At 40.5% G+C, this 20,624-nt stretch overlaps 1 protein-coding gene across 25 annotated transcripts in view; it reads left to right on the forward strand.

Annotated features, from left to right (window-relative positions):
- The first annotated feature begins 1,164 nt into the window (after positions 1-1,164).
- The window catches only part of FAM135A (family with sequence similarity 135 member A), a 112,525-nt gene continuing 93,065 nt past the window's right edge, over positions 1,165-20,624 (forward strand). For 5 of the 25 annotated variants that reach the window (XM_070584849.1, XM_070584860.1, XM_070584872.1 and 2 more), the window contains exons 1-3: positions 1,207-1,423; positions 2,850-2,938; positions 19,279-19,368. The gene's annotated coding sequence lies outside the window, so the exon portion shown is untranslated. Of the gene's footprint in view, positions 1,424-2,849; positions 2,939-19,278; positions 19,369-20,624 lie in introns of all 25 variants that reach the window. The other 20 variants (XR_011529839.1, XM_070584848.1, XM_070584861.1 and 17 more) reach the window with 11 other exon arrangements.

Below are 20,624 nucleotides of genomic sequence, written 5' to 3' on the forward strand. Positions count from 1 at the left end.
TGGAAATTTGAATTGGATATTTTGTATATTTTCCCAAGAGACACAGAACTAAAAGAATAGAAAAAGGCTTTCAATTTTACAATTCAAATTACAAAAAAAACAATAAAGGCCCTTACAGGAAAGGATAGTAAAATGGTTTTGGGCTATTACGAACCAAGAAAGCAAGCCATTCATGCAAATGCCAATAGACTGGTTATCATAGGACAACATGGCACTTAGAATCACGTTAAAAATACAGACTAAGGAGAAGAAAAAGCAAAGGCTAAGTTATATTCAAAACCTGCTCCCTAAATGGCCTAAACTACAAGGCATCGCCACTACTTCCAAATGAGTGCACAAAGCTGTTTCTTTCCAAATCATTTTTATTGTGGTAAAACATACATCACATAAAATCTACCATTTTAACCATTTTTAGGAGCACAGTTCGGGGCCATAAGCGCACTCGTGTCGTACAAGCATCACCGCCGTCCGCGTCCCAATGCCCTTGGACGCACACGCCGCAGCCGCGTCTCCTTCCTCCGCTGACTGCGCTCGAGCAACGCGCTGAGCTCTGCGCACCACCAGACGTGCCGCCGGTCAGCGCCAGGACCCGGGGTGAGCGGGGCACGTCGCCGCACCGCCGTCCCCCACGGCCGTCCCGAGCGCGGGCTCCTGCTCCCGGAATCCGAGCGCGCAGGACGCCACCGGGCCGCCCGTCCTCGCGTGTCTGGGCGTCGGGAACCGAGCGGGAGCCAGAGCAGCATCTCTCCAGACCCGCGACCCCCGTGCGCGGGCGGCGGGGCCGGCGCCGACGCACAGCACCCTCGCTCCCGTTCTGAGGCGCGCGCGGGCCGGCGGCGGCCGGAGAGGGCTCAGCGCGCGCTCTTTTGGCCCTCTTCGGGCGCCCTAGCTCGGCGCCGACCGCGCAGCCGGCCGGCTCCCTAACCCGCAGCGGGCGCTCCCACCGGGCTCGCGCTCGGGATTGACGCAAACCTCCCGTTCTCGCGGGAACTTGGGGCGCGAGCCCGACCGGGCGGACAAACCCCTGGAAATCTCGGTCGGCGCTGGGGCCGGAGCGGCGGCTGAGGGGCTCTGAAGAGGCCGAGGGGCGGGGCGCCGGGCCCGGAGGCGGGGCCCGGCCGCGAGAGGGGAGGGGACAGGCGCGGGGGCGGGGCCGCGGGACCTGAGGAGCGCAGGTAGCGCGGCCGGCCCGGCGCCGGTGGGCGCACTGCGCATGCTCGCGGGCGCGCTGGGCCGGGCGCCGAGCGGCGGTGACGAGCGGCTCCGCGGCGGCGGCGGCGGCGGCGGCGGCGGGTGCGGGCGCCCGATGGCTATGTGAGCGGCCGCGGCGGGATGGTGCTGAGCCGGGCCGGGCCGTCTTCTTCCAGCAGGACCGCGGGCGCCCGCGCCCTACAGGCGGCGGACGGGGCCGCGCCGGGGAGAGGTGAGCCCGCTGTCCCCTGCGTCCCCGGCTCGCGCCCCCCGCGCCCCCCTCGTCCCCGTTCCCACGGGCGCAGGAAGCGGCCGCCGCCTCCTCGCCGCGCACGCCCGCTGCCCCGTCGGCGCCCGAACCCGGCCCCGCCCATGGGGGTCGGCGGCAGGGCTGTCGGCGCCCCTGGTGCGACCCGGGCTCCCGCAGCCCGCCCCGCCCTCGCGCCCGCGGCCCGGGCTGCATCCCCGCCCGACCCGGCCCGGCCCCTCCCGGAGCGCTGCGGCCGCCCTCCCGCGCCCCACGTGCCCCGCGCCCGCCGCGGCCCCTCACCCTGCGCGGCTTCCCGCACGGAGCATCCCCGCTGGTCCCTCCCGACGCCCCGACCTCGGCCCCCGGTTCTCGCCCTGGCCTCTGTCACCTCTTCTTGGCCGTCGTTCCTTCTCGTTTTCGTCCTTGGGTCCTTCGTCTTGGTTCTTTTGTTGGTTTCTGGTGTGTGCGCTTCAGCATCGCTTTGCGCTGGAGTTCCTCCTGCGCCCCACCTTGCCCTCGGAGGCCTCCTGCCTCTCTTGGTCCCCCGCCTCGTCGCTTTCCGGCTGATGGCCCTGTCCTCTCGTCCTTTTGCATCCTCATCCCATTTCTTGTATCTGATCTTGTTTTGTTTTTCTCTAAAACCGTTCTTTCTATATGCATAGATCGAGCCACTTGACTTCAGTCCGTTTGACATTTTATTAAATCCCTGAAGAGTTCCAGTCTCTTCTGCTTTCTGCCTAAGCTAGGTATCCACCCAGTATTCTTAGTTTAGCTTCCAGTTTAATAAACCTCATCTTCTTTCTTCCCTGATTGGAAATATCATCAAAAGAGTGACAGTGGTAATAAACCTGGTACCCTTACTGATTGAAGCTTTAATTTTTAAGAATTGTGTTTACGTGACACGCCGGGAGAAGCAACTTGAGTACAGACTTGATGAAAGTATTAAGGGTTAAGATTTATTAAAGGCTGACCTACGAACATAAGGTTAAAACTTGGAAATTTTGTTGTCCTCCGGAAAATATGGGTGTCCAAGAACTAACCTTAAATGAAATTTAACAAATTTTATTTTACAAAATTCATTATTAACTTGATGTTTTGTATATTTACAATTGCAGTTGATTGCATCATTTTCTTGAGGGTCTCTGTTCTCGTTAATAAGTGCATACAGTTTCTACTAACTTAGTAGAATTATCGTGCTTAATGAACGACAGATATGTGAAACAGAAGTATTAAATTTTTGAATTGGACAGAAGAACTTTCTAAACAGTTTTGGAAGTTTTTCCTCCCATTTTGTTGTGGTCAAGATTTGGCTTACATAAAACATCTCTGTATGAATAATGGTATAGTATCTTATTTTGAAGGCATCTGCTGAAACTATTACTTTCAGTGAAGTTTGCCTTTATTCTAGGGTTGAAGATCGCCTGGATTATGTGTTTCATTCTGGAATCTCAAAGCAGTCCACAAACAGTAAATTCTTCTTTACATTGTCTGTGTCAGGTAGGAATTGAGTTTTTTTGTATCTGTTGTACATAAGGGAAACACCAAGGCAAAAAAGTGTTGTTTCCTATTCAAAGTGTTACTGGAGGTAAAAGTAGAAGGAGAGACAGTTTAGGATCTGGTGTCATTAAACACACACCTTTTTTGGAAGAACTAGCAATTATTGTGTATGGTAGGAGGTGATGAACTCCTCAGCTTTTAAGATTTTTTAAAAATGATTTTTACAATGCAAATAGAGATAACTGCAGCTTTTGAAGGAAACTTTCCCACCTTTCAAAGGCAAGTCTTTTTAAGTAACTATTAATTAAAAAGTAAATGCCCACAAATTCTTGTTGGTATTTTTAGTGAGTTCCTTCTGTGCTCTTAGAAATTAATGTAAAGATTCATGGTGAACAGCAGGCACAGGAGTAGAAGTCGTTAGATCTAAACTCTTATGATGACTCATGACATTAGTTTGTAGAAGCCACTTAACCTCTATACCTTGGTGTCTCTACCTGTAATATGCGGGTTAAAAAGGTGGCCACCCAGTAATCTTTCAATAGCAAAGTAAACCTTAGCAATTAAAACATGCTTAGAGCCACCACAGACAAAAGTTGCTATGTAAATACTTAATATCTGTCTGTTTTAGACTATATAGTAACAATATAATTGAATGCTTAAATCCCAGTTCAAACTGGAATTTAGATTTTTTTTTTTTAAATGCAGAGTTCTGTGAAAAGTCTAGTAGAATGCTGTGAATTGAGGATCAGCTTGGGTTAGTTAATGTTTATGTACGGTGCAAGAGACGCTGCAGCATTCGGTGTACAGAACAGACGTGCCCTTTGTTGGCCAGGATTCGAGACTGGAAGGAGCTGTAAGAGTTACATGTATATCTTTGGTTACCTTCGTAAGTTTCTGTTGTCTTACATTTTAGCTTTGTTTGCCGTAGATACAGATGCTCAGGAGTGGGGGGTTGTTTAGGGATTAGAAAGGGCAAGGGTCCCCTTTGCCTTGATTCTAGGTGTTGAGGAAAAGCTGCCTAAAAGCGAGTTTTGTGATATGTACGTGTGCGTATTTAAATAAATGGATGGAGATGGGAGCGTAAAGATTTGAAGTGAGTAGTGTTTTGGCTTTTTTTCTTGAGTTGTTTGTCAGGAAGAAAGTTTAGAAATGAATAAGAATAAGAAGCAGAGTGGGGATATAGAAAAAAAGCATTTGTAATGGACCCAGTGGTTTTTAGAAAAGTTGTATGTATGGCACAGGGTGCTGGGCAGGTCTAGAGTTTTCAGAAGGAATAGAGTGAAATACCTCCACAGTGGGTTTCAACATTTTATTTTTGAAGATGGTCTTTTTTCAACAGGTGCATACTTAGTTGTCAATAATATGCTAAATTTAATAAAAATTAGCCTCTTTTTTCTTAGCAGGAATATAAAGGTATTAGGCATATTATACCATTAAGACATCTCTCGACTTGAATAACCCCTTAGGTGATTCTTGCTTCGATGAGGCCATCTTTCTGAACTCTCTCTCAACCAAGAATGCATTCTGAGGACGTCATCGTATTTTTCCTTTGATGGGTCTAGGTCTCTTCAGACCGTCCATAATATAGAAAGTATTTCTAAATTATGTTGTCAATATAAAAGTCTATTATTGATAGTATTGTGGAACATTTCTGTTAAGTTTTATGAAATCCCCTTTTGCTCCGGTTCTTCATATAATCTGAACTAGAAGTATTCCTTCTTTGAAATCCCCTGGCAGTTGCCGAATAGGATGCAGCCGCTTCATTCGTGATTGTTTTTAGAGCAGTGGTATCTTGACGTCCGCTCTTTGATGTCTTCAGGTTGCCAGCGTCGTGGGCTTCACTTGGAAATGCCGCTAGCTGTAAATGTCGAAGCAGCAAGGTCAGGGCTCACTGGCAGTCACGCTCTCAGACCTTGGAAGCCTGTGTTCCTCTTGCCATCACTTTTGTCTTCTGGAATTGAGAAACCCAGATTTTAAAACCATCCTCGTTCTTACTCAGGTTTACTTTAAGACTGAAAATTGTTTTCCTCAGGCAGATAAGGTTAGAATGAAGGCTGTCACCAGTCGTGTTCTGTAAAATTAATAACTTTTGTGTTAAATATAGTAAGTATAATATATATCATAATAAGTATAGTAATGTATAATGCTTGCAGAGGGCCCCATTGTGGTAGAAGAGTTCTGAAATAGTCCTCTGTGCAGGGAGAGCCAGAGAAATGTCTGTAAAGAGTGAAATCAGTAGAAAAATTCTTTGAATAGAGTTGAAACATTCACTGCCTTGTTTTTTCCCTGGTTTTCCCAACACCTGCGAAGATCTTACTTGGAAGCCAACTCTTCTCCGTTTAAGGTCCGGTGGCCTATAAATGAAAATATTTTCAAGCCATGTAATTGAACCTTATAGTAATAGCCTATTTAGATGAGTTGCGTTATTTTGAATAGACATTTCCTTGAATGAAATCATGTTTAAAAGTTGAGATAAAATAAAGTCATATTGTCAGCTGTTTATTGAGTACCATGCACCAAGTACCATGTTTAGTGCTTTGTATATATTTGTGTATATTATCTTTTTATGCCTTACCTTTTGACCTACGAATTATAAATATTATTTCCATTTGAGAAAACAGGTTTAGCAAGTCTTAATTAGAATCCAGGTCTGTCTGACATCAGAGTTACTGGTAGACTAAAGAAAACAAGAAAGCATAGGCTGTTAAGAAAACATTGTTTCTAAGAATAGTTTTCAGAGAGGATCCTGATTCTTTTTGTTCTGGTTCTGAGCATTGTTCTCTGTTGAGATAATCAGTAAGACAAAAATCTTTGAAGGAATGCTGGGCAGATCCCTGAACTAGATAGAAGATGATGGCTGTGGTTCTTCCCAAATTTCTCTTTATGTTAAAACAAGTAACTAGTTTTTGGTAATTTGGGCTATTCTGGGGTTTTTAATGTATATAATAACATGATATATTCAAAGGCATTCTGTATTATGTTTCTGGCCTGTTTGTTTTATAGCATAGATGTGTCCCTGAAGAGTTTATATGAGCTGATTTTAATAAATTAAATCCTATTGTCCATATAATGTTAGAGGTAGTTTTTATTAAGTATCCCATAATGAGCAATAAAAGTTCTTTCTCTCTTTCTTTACTGCATTTTCATGTAATAAGTCGACCATGGAAATACTCTCAGAAGTAGCTAATGTGGTTTTTTTGTTTTTTTATGGGTTTTTTTGTTTTTGTTTTTGTTTTTTGCTGAGGAAGATTAGCCCTGAGCTAATATCTGTGCCAGTCCTCCTCCACTTTACATGTGGGTCACTGCCACAGCATGGCTGACGAATGGTGTAGGTCTGCACCTGGGATCCAAACCTGCAAACCTGGGCTGCTGAAGTGGAGCACATGAATTTAACCACCAGGCCATGGGGCTCGCCCCGCTAACATTCTTTCTATGTTATGTTTAAAAAATATTTTTTCTATGGGTTTTCTATCATATAGAAATTGTGATGTCACAGTTATCCAAAATTAACAGTGTTCTAAGAGTGCTTACTTAATCTAAGTGTCGGTTCTAAGATTAGTGATAATATATTTCACTTTTATTAGGCAACTGTTTAAACACAAATTTTCAGGAAATTAGAAGAGAACAACGCCTTTAAAACTTCAGATTTTGTGTTTGTGAGATATAAGAAATTTGAAGACTTCATAATTAGAGAATAATGTTAATTACCTGGAAAATTGAATGTAGTTAATTTATCAAGTCTAATTTGTTTCGTTGTTGCGTTCTGGTTTGTTTTTCTTTAGTAAAGGTACATATGCCTCATGGCTGGCTGATCGTTGAGTCTGTTTCCTGTAACAGTTCAGGTGTGGACTTTAGAATCATGCAAGTTTAAATACAGACCATGGAGTGTGACACATTTGAGGTTTTGGTCCTTCTTCCCTTATTTCCTAATTGTGTGACCTTGGATAAGTTATGTAAACTTTTTCTCCTTAGCTTCCTCACCTGTAAAATGGAGTAATCGTAGCTCTTTCGGATGTGTGTGAGAGTTAAGTGAAATAACATGGTTAGAGCCGCTACTGTGAGAGGAGGTGCTCCCAGAAGTTCTGTGTGTCTGTCTTGGTCCCTGTTTGATATTACTGTTTGGTCTGTATTTGGTATCAACAGGGAAACAAAGCTTTTTAAAATATATTTTGTCTATCAGGCTATTCTCATTATCTTCCCTTCAGAAGATCTCCCTCTTTCCCTCTCCCCAAAAGAGAATAATTCAGTACTCTATTCGCCTCTTAACTATTTCTATAATTTGTGCAGTGTGGCACATGGCTGGGCCTCAGGAGTTCGTTTTGATGGGTGAGGAGTGGCAGCAAAAGTTTCTAGACCACTGTTTCCTTACTTTCCACGTCCCCTCTCCTGTAATGATTCTGAAACCTCATGTTTGCTGTGAATCATTTTTTAAGATGAGAGATGCTACTGATGAAAGTGTCTTGTGCATGTGGATAATTGTGAAGGCAAGAAGAAGGTTAAACGCCATCTGAGTTGGTGGTGGTCTTCAGAGTCAAGGCAAATGACAGTGGCTTGGCCATTTTAGAGCAGGATATAGTCCAGTGACTTAGCATGTTTAGCCCTTGCAAGAGGGAGCTTACAAAGCTGGGTGGGATGTCAGGGCCTCAGCCAATCCAAAAGGGAACTGAATGTAAATCAAGAAATAAGACCATAGCTTGGATGTTTAGACTGAATCACCCGATGCAGACCTAACCAACTTTGGTGGCTAGAATTACACCAGATAGCAGGGTTAGAGATGCAGGACTAATCCAGGTGGCCATCACTGATTGTCCTGTTTATTCCTTTTTGGTGTGGCTTGGTCAGGATTAGCTCAAAGGCTGTAAGGGGCTGAGCCTCTGTGGGTCGGAGTTCTGCTAAGCCCTGGGTGAGTGGGACTTAGGAAAGGTGACGGCTGAGCGCACCTTCTCCCAAGAACCCACCTTCCTAGTCTCCTTGATTTGCCTCAGAACTTGGCTGTTTCAGAAGTCTTTTATTATTGACAAGGTTGTGAGAACAGCATTCTGGAGGCTTCTAGGGATGCCCTTCTTTTGGGCTTCCTGCTTATTCATTGGAAGAAGGCCCATGAAAATGGAGCCAAAATTAACCAGCTAGTATTAAATGGATTGGGTTAGCCTCCTTTGTTCCTATCGATTCCTATTTAACCGTTCATTTTAAATGTTCTTCCTCCTGTTGGTCCCAGATCCCAAATGTCAGTCTCAGTCCCCACATACTGTCATAGTGTGAGCCCCTCATCTGGTTGGCTTGAATTTGATGTTCCTTCATTTGGTATCAGTTCCTGTATGTCTGTCATAACATGAGCTTCTCAATGCATTGAACGTGAACATTTGAAGATGTGTATATTTTTTGTACAGTATGGCCCCTCAATGCTAGTTTACTATGTTAGCTACTGTTCAGCTGAAGAAACAGAATTTTTTTCTTAAAGCTGGAAGGAAAAGTGAATGTGTTTTACTCATTGAGAGATGATATATTGATTGCCAACATGGAGCCTTTCTAAGGGATTTTTAAGGGTAAGTTGGTCCATAGGTGATTTTTGCCTTATGTAGAGTAGTACCTAACTTATACATAAGATTGGGCATCCTTAGTTGGGAATGTCAGTATTACAGGCTCTGACCCCATTTGTCCCATGCAGCTAACTTGGGAATGGAATTTAGAAGCTGGAGCTGTTGGCTCCATAATTGGTAGAAGTGGTCCCTTTATTCTGTAGGTTGACAAAAGGAGTGTCTGGAATCTCCAATTTGTTCAGCTGCTTTACCCTCTGCCTTAGGAGAAAGAACATCCTCAGAGCATCTATTCTGGGTCCAAAGTTGAAGAGTCAAGACTGTTAGTTCTTTGATTTCTGTGAGAGGATCTGATCATCCCCTGTGGTCTCCAGTCCATCTTAAGAAACCTCTGAGCTGTGCTTCTTAGTTTCAGATGTTTCCGCATCCTCTTTTAGGTCTCTGAAACACTTGTGAATTCAGACTGAGTTCACATGGGTTAACTATTGTTTTAGGGTCAGTGTAGATGATGTAGGAGCATCTCCCATCTTTTTTCAGGTATCCATGCCTGGACTCTCTCTGTGGATATTGGAAGTCCCTCAGCTGACCCATTGGGACTGAGCATCCCTGTGGTCTTAGAAGCTATGCCTGGTTTTTGTGCACCTAGTGCTATTTCTGGGGCAGTTACTATACACTCCAGCAATTAAAGAGATGGCTTGGTATTCCTAGACTAAGATATCCTGTAGAAATATCTGAGATATGTGTAATTTAAAATTTTCTAGCTACATTTGCAGAAGTCAAAATAAACTGGTAAAATTAATTTTTATAATGTTTTATATAACCCAACATATCCAAAATTTTATTATTTCAAGATGTCATCAATATAAACAACATATTAATGAAATATTTACGTTCTTTTTCTGTTGGGTGTAAGATAACTTTTCCTGAGGTTACAAGATAATTGTCAGATTATACTCACTGTCAGGTTTGAGTGGCAGAAAAATCCCTTGTCATATCTAAGAGCCTTTGGGCATAAGTTTCTCATGTAGTGTCTAGTCAGTTCCTGGCTGAAGTTCCCCCTGGCTTCTTTGAATTGGGGTTTGCAGTTTACTCCACTAGGGACCTAGGAAATAGCCCCTTCCTGAGCCCTGCTTGAACAGACAGACGTTTCAGATGACTCTGTTTAGGCTCCTTTGCCAGGGCCAGGAGAACAGGGTGAACTGTGCAGTCTCAGGTAAGTCAGCTGGTTCCCATAGCTTCACGGGCTCAGATTGAAGCGACAGGTTCTGAGCCAGCCGCAGACCGCACGGAGGGGGTGAAGCTCGGGGCTTCTGGTCGGGCGGACGGTTCCTCACAAAGGAGTGTCTCCGAGGCGTCATCTGGGTAAAGGAAAGGAAGCCCTTCCTTCAACTTCTTTCATTCTTGAGAGGACAGGCCAGGATTTTCTGTTTCATGGAAGATCCTTTGTCTGATAAACAGAGTACCATAAGAATATAAGTCAGAGACTGCAAACTCTGAGTGAAGTCGCCCTGCAGATGCGTTTGGTCGGAACTACACAGGTTTTCTCTGTTTGTTTTTTACCTAGTTGGCAACATCTAAAATTTAGGAGATTACACCTTTAGGAAAAAGAATTGTCAGTTTCTTCTTGGAAATTTAGAAGCTTCTGATAATGCTGGGGCAGCTAGGGTCGGCTGGAGCCAAGTAGCGCTTGCTCCCTATGATGGGAAAAGAGCCATTTGTGAGAAGATGGTCAGACAGATCCCCTCTGACTCTGGGAGTCCTCTGAATTTTTCCTGTCTTCCTCTTTTGCCTGCCCCTTTTCCTTTAGCCCCTTCTCCTTTGAATTTTTTCTTCTACTAAAACATAAAAATAAAAATAATCTTTTTCTGGTTTTGGGGAGAATGAAGAACAGGTTTATCAGCATCACTCTTATGGATCTGTACATGTATGTTTCTGCTTAGGTAGTAATTGATAAAAGGCCTGGATTTGAGGAAAATTACACAGCAACAATAGGAAAAAAGCACAGTAGGATGTGAGAGGAAGAGTAAAGAAAATTGTGAGCAGGCCTCGAACTTACACTGGTGACGGAATTTTATCATAAAAGTTCATTCATGCATGTCTCTGTTTTCAATATATCAATGTAATAATTCCTTTCTTCAAGGTGGTTGGGTTTAAATAGAATAATAATAATAGTATTTATGGGATATTTAATGTTAATTTATTAATTGTTCCTTTCTTTTTTGAGGAAGATTAGCCCTGAGCTAACTGCTGCCAATCCTCCTCTTTTTGCTGAGGAAGACTGGGCCTGAGCTAACATCCATGCCCATCTTCCTCTACTTTATATTTGGGATGCCTACCACAGCATGGCTTGCCAAGTGGTGCCATGTCCACACCCAGGATCTGAACTGGCGAACCCCGGGCTGCCAAAGCGGAACACGTGCACTTAACCGCTGCACCACCGAGCCGGCCCAGTTGTTCCTTACATTTTAAATTGGGTGCCCACCATGTATCAGGCAGTGAGGATACAGCTGTGTACAGAGTGGTCAGAAGTTCCTGCCTTCACAAAGCTTACTTTTCAGTGGAGAGAAATAAGATGGAGGTCAGCACTGAGGAAAACACTAAAGGAGGAAAGAGATAGGTTTTTCCAGAAGAGAGTTGCTATTTTAGATTGGGTGGCCAGGAAAGGCCTGAGAAGTTGACATCTGGGTCAAGACTAGGAGGAACTGAAGGAGTGAGTCATTTGGATATTTGGGAGGGAAGAGTGTTCCAGGGAACAAATGCAAATAAGGCAGGAATGTATTTTGTGTATTTGAGGAATAGCAAGGAAACACCTGTGATTGCAGTGGGCAGACTGGTTGGAGATGAAGTCAGGAAGTTACAGAAGATCCAGATTATCTCTGTCGTCATATGCCCATCGTAAGGCAATTTTACTGAACATGGTGGGAAGCCATTCAGGGTTTGGCACAGAGGAGAGAGAGAAAATTTGAATTATTTTCAATAATATGTATTATTATGTAACATATTATAATACATAATTATATTATATATAACATATAACTACAATTAATATATATATAATATATAGTATAAAGGATCATCTGGCTACTTTTTGAAGATGGCCTGAAGCAGGGATATATTAGTTAGGGTACAGCTTATGTGTAATTGCTGTAATGTAGTTATAAGACATAAATGTCTGAGCAGTCTAGGTAGGTAGGACACCTGTGTTCCATGAAACCATTTGGGAATCCAGAGTCTTCCCATCTTTTTGTTTTAGCTTTCTTCAAGATTTTGTCCTAATCTGCGTTGTCAAAACTAGGTCACTATCAAGAAGATATTCTACCCTGTAAAATAGGGAAACAGATGAAGACCAGGGCAAAAAAACTTAGCCATACCTTGTACCCATGGCATTTTTGAGCTTAAAATAAGTGTTCAGTAAATGTTTGAATGAATAAATACCTGTTTTATATCTAGTAAATTAAGGCATAGAGACCTAACCAAACTTGACTAAGAGTCAGAACTGGAATGTGATCTCTACCCTGCACACAAGAATATACATATGGGAGAAGCTATCTTAGATAAGAGGTTATTTCCATGAAATGGGGCATGTGTTATATAAAGGTAGCATTGCTTTTATCTCTTTAGAAATAGTTACTGTAAAAGCTTTTGATATGATTATTAAAGTTTAGAATAACAGTTATGGAAGATGGTAAAGTCTATATCTTTATGATGGAGAGAAGAAAAAATCTATGAAGAAGAGTGAACCTGGTCTAGTCTAACCTTTTTAAGTACCTAAAATAATTATATCAAGAACAAAAGTTTGGCTTTTTTTTAATCTAAGCAATATTTGGAGTGTGAAAAAAACTATTCAAGTATCCAGGTAGCCTTTTTTGGCAAAGTGTTTTAGATAGCTCATGACATCGTGTGTGTGTGTGTGTGTGTTTGCTCGCGTGCGTGTGCACACACATTTTATATATATACATGTATATATATAAGATTTAAGAAATCACTTATTCTACTGGGAAGTTATTTAAAAATGGTGAATTCTACATCTTAAAAATTAGTAAGCTTATAATGTTTTGGGTGTTTGTGAAGATTGTCTCTGAACTAAGAAAGTACTCTTCTGAGTGACATCATCATCATGCACGTGAGAGAATCCCTTGTCTCTCCCCTTTAGTCTACAGTGAGTAAAGCATCCATAACCCAACAAACACTGCATTGCACAACATGCCAGGGCATTGGAGAGATCCACACATTGGTACATAGGAAACTGGGTGGATTGGAACACATGGAGGAGGCTAAATGGGGGAACAGCAGAGGCAGAGCCCAGGACCCTGGATCCCTGTCTGAGCCAGCCTCCCCCAGCCCCAGAGAACATGGTGGACAGCAGCTAGGCACATGTGTGACTCCAGCCATCCAACTGTGGTGGCACCTGTGGCCATGGGAAGTGGAGCAGCAGTGGAGGTGGAGCCTCCACTCAGAGCCTTGTAACGGCAGAGGAGGCATGCACCAAACTCCGACATCTCAACCACAGCAGTGCCTGTGGCCATAGAGTAATAGGCAGCAGCACAGGTCGTGACCTGTGAGCGTGGCTCCCCACCTTCCCGCTTTCCCCACCACAGCAGAGCTTCTGACCCAGGTGATCCTGGATGTGGCTGAGGCATCATCCATCCCTGCGCCCCTGACAGCAAAACCAGCAACTGTAGTGACACCAGCAAAAACAAGGCATCAGTGACCCCCAGAAGCACAGACAGCAACAATGAGAGTACCAGCAACACCCAGAACAGAGGCAGTGGAAGGTGAAATGTGCATATCCTCAAAATAGAACCAGAGGCAGCTCAGGTACGAGAAGCCAAAAACTAGGGCTGTAGCACAACCTAGTGAAAAGGAAAGAAAGGCTTCTAATCTCTAGTCGATTGAAAAGTTTTAATCAAAACAAAGCTATACCTAAATAAGAAGCGTGTTTGCTACGGCAAATGCATCAGCAGAGGAATAACTCAGAATGCACCACAAAAAGCTTCAGTAATGTGGCGTCACAAAGAACAATTCTCCAGAAACCAAACATAAGGTCATGGAAGATTGTGATCTAACTGATAAAGAAATCAAACTACCTATTGTGAAGAAACTCAGCGAGCTACAAGAAAGACAGTTCAGTGAGCTCAGGAATAAAATGCATAAACAGAAGGAATACTTTACCAAAGAGATTGATACACTAAAAAAAAACAGAAAAAATTCTGGAGCTAAAAAACTCAAATGAGATGAAGAGTGCATTAAAAATAGAGCAGACCCTGTGGAAGAGAGAACTAGCAAGCTCAAAGATAGAAACCTAGAAATGTTGCAGGTAGAAGAGGAGAGAGACTTAAGATTTTTTAAAAATGTAGAAATTCTGTAAGAATTATCAAACTCCATTATAAAGGGCAAAATAAGGATAATAGGTATACCAGAAAGAGAAGAGAGCAGAGATCTTATTTAAAGAATAATAGCTGAGAACTTCCCAAACCTTGGGAATGAATGGGGTATACAAATCCATGAAGCTAATGGAACATTATCTCAATTCAAAAAGACCTTCTCGGGGGCTGGTTCCATGGCTGAGTGGTTAAGTTCACACGCTCTGCTGCGGTGGCCCAGGGTTCGGATCCTGGGCGCGGACATGGCACCGCTCGTCAGGCCACGTTGAAGCAGCATCCCACATCCCACAACTAGAAGGACCGGCAACTAAGATATACAACTGAGTACAGGGGAGGTTTGGGGAGATAAAGCAGAAAAAAAAAAAAAGACCTTCTCTAAGACACATGGTGATGAAACTGTCAAAAGTCAATGACAAAGAAAGAATATTAAAGGTAACCAGGGGAAAAAACCAATAACCTACAAGAGAACCCCTATTAGGCTATCAGCAAATTTCTCAGCAGAAACTCTGTAGGCCAGGAGAGAGTGGGATGATATATCCCAAATACTGAAAGATTAAAAACTGTTAGCCAGAAATACTCCAGCAAAGTTATCTTTCAGATGTGAAGGAGAAGTAAAGGCTTTCTCAGACAGACAAAAGCTGAAGGAGTTCTTTGCCACTAGACATGCCTTATTAGAAATGTTGAAAGAAGCTCTCCTAACTGAAGTGGAAAGGCAGAGGTATACAAAGCTTTGAACAAGGTGACAGATAGACAGAACCAGAAAATTGCAACTCAGAATAGGTTAGTAAACAATTACAAAGGTTAGAGGGAAAGGAAGCATTAAAAATAACTGTAGCCACTTCAGTTTGCTAGCAAACTTATAGTACAAAAAGGGATGATTTGTCACAACAAAAACATAGAAGGGGAAAAGGAAGAGGGCGGAACCTACGTAGGCAAATGATTAGATGATATCAGCAGAAAAAGGACTATCTCATCTCTGAGACATTTTATACAAACCTCATGGTAACCACAAAGCAAAAATTCAGAGCAGAGTCACAAAACTTTAAAAAAGAGGAAACTGAGAAACACATCACAGAAAACCACTACACTGAAGTGGTAGATAGAAACACAAGGAAAAAGAAATAATGAAAATATAGAGCAACCAGACAACAAAAGATAAAATGGCAGTATTAAGTCTCTATATATGAATAATCATGCTAAATGTAAATGGAATGAGTTCACCAATCAAAAGACAGAGTGGCTGGGTGAATTAAAAAACAAGACGTAATAGCATGCTGCCTCCAGGGACCCATCTCAGCTCTAAAGACCAACATGGGCTCAAAGTTAAGGGTTGCAAGATGATACTCTGAGCAAGTGACGACCGAAAGAAAGTGGGTGTAGCCATACTTATATCAGACAAGATAGACTTCAAGCCAAAAAAGATAAGAGACAAAGATGGACATTATATAATGATAAAGGGGACAATCCATCAAGAAGATATATTTATTAATGTATACACTCTCAACATAGGAGCACCAAAATATATAAAGCAATTGTTAACTGATCTAAAGGGAGAAATTAACAGCAATACAATAGTAATAAGGGACTTTAACACCCCACTTACATCAATGGATAGATCATCCAAGCAGAAAATCAACAAGGAAACTTTGGCCTTAAATAAAACATTAGACCAGATGGACTTGATATAGAGAACATTCCATCCAAAAACAGGAGACTACACATTCTTCTAACTTTACATGGAACATTCTCAAACATAGACTATACATTGGGAAAAGAAAAAAGTCTCAGTAAATTTAAGAAGATTGAAATCATCTCAAGCATCTGACCACAGTGGTTTGAAACTGGAAATCAACTACAGGAAGAAAGCCAGAAGTGTCACAAATATGTGGAGACTAAACAACATGCTACTTTACAAGTATTGGGTCAACGAAGACATCAAAGGAAAAAATCAAAAAATGCCTCAAGATAAATGAAAGTGAAAACACAACATACCAAAATCTATGGGATCCAGCAAAAGTGGTACTAAGAGGGAAGTTTATAGCAATACAGGCCTACCTCAAGAGACAAGAAAAATCTCAAATAAACTGTCTAACATTACACCTGAAGGAACCAGAAAAAGAACAAGTGAACCCCAAAATCAATAGAAAGAAGGAAATAATAAAAATCACAGGAGAAATAAATGAAATACAGATGAAAAAGGCAATAGATCAGTGAAATTAAGAGCTGGTTCTTTGAAAAGATAAACAAAATTGACAAACCTTTAGCTAGACTCACTAAGGAAAAAAGAGAAGTCTCAAATAAGTAAAATCAGAAATGAAGACGAGAAATTACAACAGATACCACAGAAATACAAAGGATTATATGAGAATTCTGTGAAAAGCTATTTGCTAGCAAATTGGATAATCTAGAAGAAATGGGTAAATTCTTAGAATCATACAACTTCCCAAAACTGAATCAAGAAGAAATAGAGAATCTGAATAAACTGATCACTAGTAAGGAGACTGAAATAGTAATCAAAAACCTCTCAAAAAACAAAAGTCCAGGACCAGAGGCCTTCTCTGGTGATCTCTACAAAACATTCAAAGAAGATTTAATACCTTTTCTTCTCAGACTCTTCCAAAAAATTGAAGAGGAGGGTATGCTTCCTAACTCACTCTGTGAGGCCAGCATCTTCCTGATACCAAAACCAGACAAGGACAACACAAAAAAGAAAATTACAGGCCATATCACTGATAAACATAGATGGAAAAATCCTCAACAAAGTGTTAGTAAACTGAATACAACAATATGTTAAAAAGATCATACACTACAATCAATTAGGATTTATTCCATTTATCAACATTTGTAAGCAGATCAATCAGTGTGATACACTACATTAAAAAAATGAAGAAAAAAGTCATATGATCATCTCAATAGATGCAGAGAAAGCATTTGACAAGATTCAGCATCCATTTATGATAAAAACTCAAATAAAATGGTTAAAGAAGGAAAGTACCTCAACATAATAAAAGCCATATATGACAAACCAACAGCTAACATCATATTCACTGGTGAAAAACTGAAAGCTATTCCTCTAAGAACAGGAATAAGACAAAGATGCCCACTCTCACCAGTCTTATCAAACATAGTGTTTGAAGTCTTAGCCAGAGTAATTAGGCAGGAAAAGAAATAAAAGATATCCAAATTGGAAAGGAACAAGTAAAACTATCACTATTTGCAGATGACATGAATTTAGATATAGAAAATCCTATAGAATACACTAGAAAACTATTAGAAATAATAAATGAATATAGTAAAGTCATAGGATATAAAATCAACATACAAAAATCAGTTACGTTTGTATACACTGATCACAAATTAACAGAAAGAGAAATCGAGAATATAATCCCATTTACAATTGCAACAAAGAATAAAATACCTAGGAATAAATTTAATCAAGGAGGCGAAAGACCTGTACACTGAAAACTATAAGACATTGTTGAAAGAAATCAAAGACACAAAGATTTGGAAAGGTATTTCATGCTCATGGATTGGAAGAATTAACATAGTTGTAATGTCCATGTTACCTAATGCAATCTACAGATTCAATGCAATCCCTATCAAAATCTTGACAACATTTTTCATTGAAATAGAACAAAGAATCCTAAAGTTTATTTGGAACAACAAAAGACCCTGAATAGCCAAAAAGCAATCCTGAGAAAAAAGAATAAAGCTGGAGGCATCACAATCCCTGACTTCAAAATATCCTACAAAGCTATAGTAATCAAAAAAGCATGGTACCGGCACAAAAACAGACACAGAGATCAATGTAACAGAATTGAGAGCCCAGAAATAGATCTACACATTTATGGACAGTTAATTTGCGACAGAGGAGCCAAGAACATACAGTGGAGAAAGGAAAGTCTCTTCAATAAATGGTGTTGGGAAAACTGGACAGCCACAGGCAAAAGAATGAAACTTGACCACTATTTTATATCATACACAAAAGTAGACTCAAAATGGATTAAAAATGTGTATGTAAGACCTAAAACCCTAAAACTCCTAGAAGAAAACATAGTATGCTCTTTGACATCAGTCTTAGCAATATCTTTTTGATATGTCTCCTCAGGCAAGGGAAACAAAGGACAAAGTAAACACATGGGACCATATCAAACTAAAAAGCTTTGTACAGTGAGGGAAACCATCAATAAAACAAAAAGTCTGCTGATTAGGAGAAAATATTTGCAAATCATATATCTGATAAGAGATTAATATTCAGAATATCTAAAGAACTCATACAACTCAACAAAAAAGACAACCTAATTAAAAAATGGGCCGAGGATCTGAACAGACGTTTTTCCAAAGAAAAATGGCCAGTAGGCACTTGAAAAGATGTTCAAAGTCTCTAATTATTAGGGAAATTCAAATCAAAACCACAATGAGATATCACTTCGCACCCATCAGAGAATGGCTGTTATTAAAAAGACAAGAAATAACAAGTGTTGGAGAGGCTGTGGAGAAAAGGGAACCCTTGTACACTGCTGATGGGAATGTAAATTGGTGTATCCACTGTGGAAAACAGTATGGAGGTTCCTCAAAAAATTTAAAATAGAACTATCATATTATCTTGGTATTCCACTTCTGGGTATTTACCCAAATAATATGAAAACACTAGTTTGAAAAGATATATGCACCCTTAGGTTCATTACCTCATTATTCACAATAGCTAAGACTTGGAAACAACCTGAGTGCCCATCAATGGATGAATGGGTAAAGAAGATGTGGTATATATGTATATACAATGGATACTAATCGGCCACTAAAAAAGATGAAACCTTGCCATTTGTGACAACTTAGTTGGACCTTGAGGACATTACGCTAAGTGAAATAAGTCAGACTGAGAAAGACAAATACTATATGTTTTCATTCATATATGGAAGATAAAGCAACAACAAGAAACAAACACATAGACACAGAGAACAGATTTGTGTTTACTAATAGGGGAAGTGGGATGGAGGAGGATGGAAGTGGTAAAGGGGGACATGTGTGCAGTAACAGATGGCAGCTAGACTTTTGGTGGTGAACACAATGTCGTGTATACGGAAGTTGAAATATGATGTACACCTGAAATGTGTATAATGTTATAAACCAATGTGACCTCAATTTAAAAAAATTAAAAAAAGAAAGTACTCTTTTGTTTATTATTGTGCTTTGAAGTATACACAAGTGAATCCTTAACAAAGATATAATCATTAATGTTGATGTCATTGCAACTGTGAATGAAAACAAATCTCTCAAACTTATTCTTAAGCGTTATGGAGGATATGGATCATTTAGATAAATTGAGTTTATTAAGTAGCTAATAAAGCATAAGTTTCCTTGAAATAGACGTTTTTATGTCTACTATTTTGTTTGAGATGTTATTTTTTCTTTCTCATAGGGGGAATAATATATTTTAAACAAGAATCAGTAATTGGAAGTACAAGATTGGTTGTTTAATAATGTTAAAATGAAGTTTTGATCAGCAGAGGTAAGAATATGTCTTTTATTTTTTTGCATTTAATTCATGATAGATCAGAATATTTGCTAAAGTTCTATTAAGAGCTATTTCAAGAGCGGTGAAGGGTCTGAGATTTTACCCCGTCTGCAAGATAACAGCCTAGTCTGCCACCGTGCCATGGACGTGGGCAGAAGACAGACTCCTGGGTCAGAGGAAAGGCGACACCTGCACGTGAGCAGGTTGTGTTACAGTAGAGGAACCCTGAGCAAAGGGAACCCAAATCTTCTATAATGGACAGTAAGCCTGCCTGACTTATGCCTCAGGGGGAGGCTTTATCTCTATTACACAGGACAGTAAGCAAATCTATCTCTGACTTCTAAGACAGTTTGGTGAACATGCATCCTTGAAAAATAGTCTGGAACAAAGGCTTGCAAAACACGCAGAAACACAAGACTCTAGAGAATCTTCCTTCAACACTTTCTTCTTCTGAATTGCTTTTTAAAGCATGGATTATTGATAAGGATGATTATTACAGTACTTTTTTGAAAAGATAGAAACCACTGAAATATCCTATGATAGGAGATTGTTTAAATTGTAACATTCACAGTGTAACAGCAATTGAAAATAGTGTTTTAAAACTACATTTATATTGACATAAATGTTCATCAAAAATTAAGTGAAATAAATGGGTTATAAAATGTTCGTGTGGTTCGAGCCACTTTCATAGAAATTGTACAAATGCATATACACATGAAGAATATATACCAAAGTGTCTCTTTCAGTGAATATAATTGTGAATGTTTTCATTTTGCTTGTATTTTTTTTAACCCCTTTGAAAATGAATACTTTATGCTTTTGCAATGAGGGGGAAATTTTTTCTTTTGAAATTTAAAAGTGAATAGTCATTTAAGAACTTTACCTAACAGAGAAATCTTCATTAAGTCAAGTGGGGATTAAACAGTGTTAATTCTCTTTTTGACTCTGGAGTTGCTTTTATGTGCATTGTAGAACTAGTAGAGAGTAATTAGGTAGCTTAATTTTTCTTAAAAAGTTACTATTTTATCTATGATAAATAAAGTCAAGAGTTTCTTTTAGCAATTTGCTGTATTATTTATTATCACATAGATATCATGAAGGGAAACAATCTTAGAAAAAGCATCTTAATAGGACACATCTTAAGTGATAGAGTAGTGCTATTTTAGTAAGCATATTATTAGTATATTTGGTAAGTATAGAATCTGGTGCTGGTTGGGTGCACTGAACTCATTTGCCTTGTTTTTATTTTA

The sequence above is a fragment of the Equus przewalskii genome, chromosome 19 (genome assembly GCF_037783145.1).
Source record: "Equus przewalskii isolate Varuska chromosome 19, EquPr2, whole genome shotgun sequence".
NCBI classification, from domain to species: domain Eukaryota; kingdom Metazoa; phylum Chordata; class Mammalia; order Perissodactyla; family Equidae; genus Equus; species Equus przewalskii.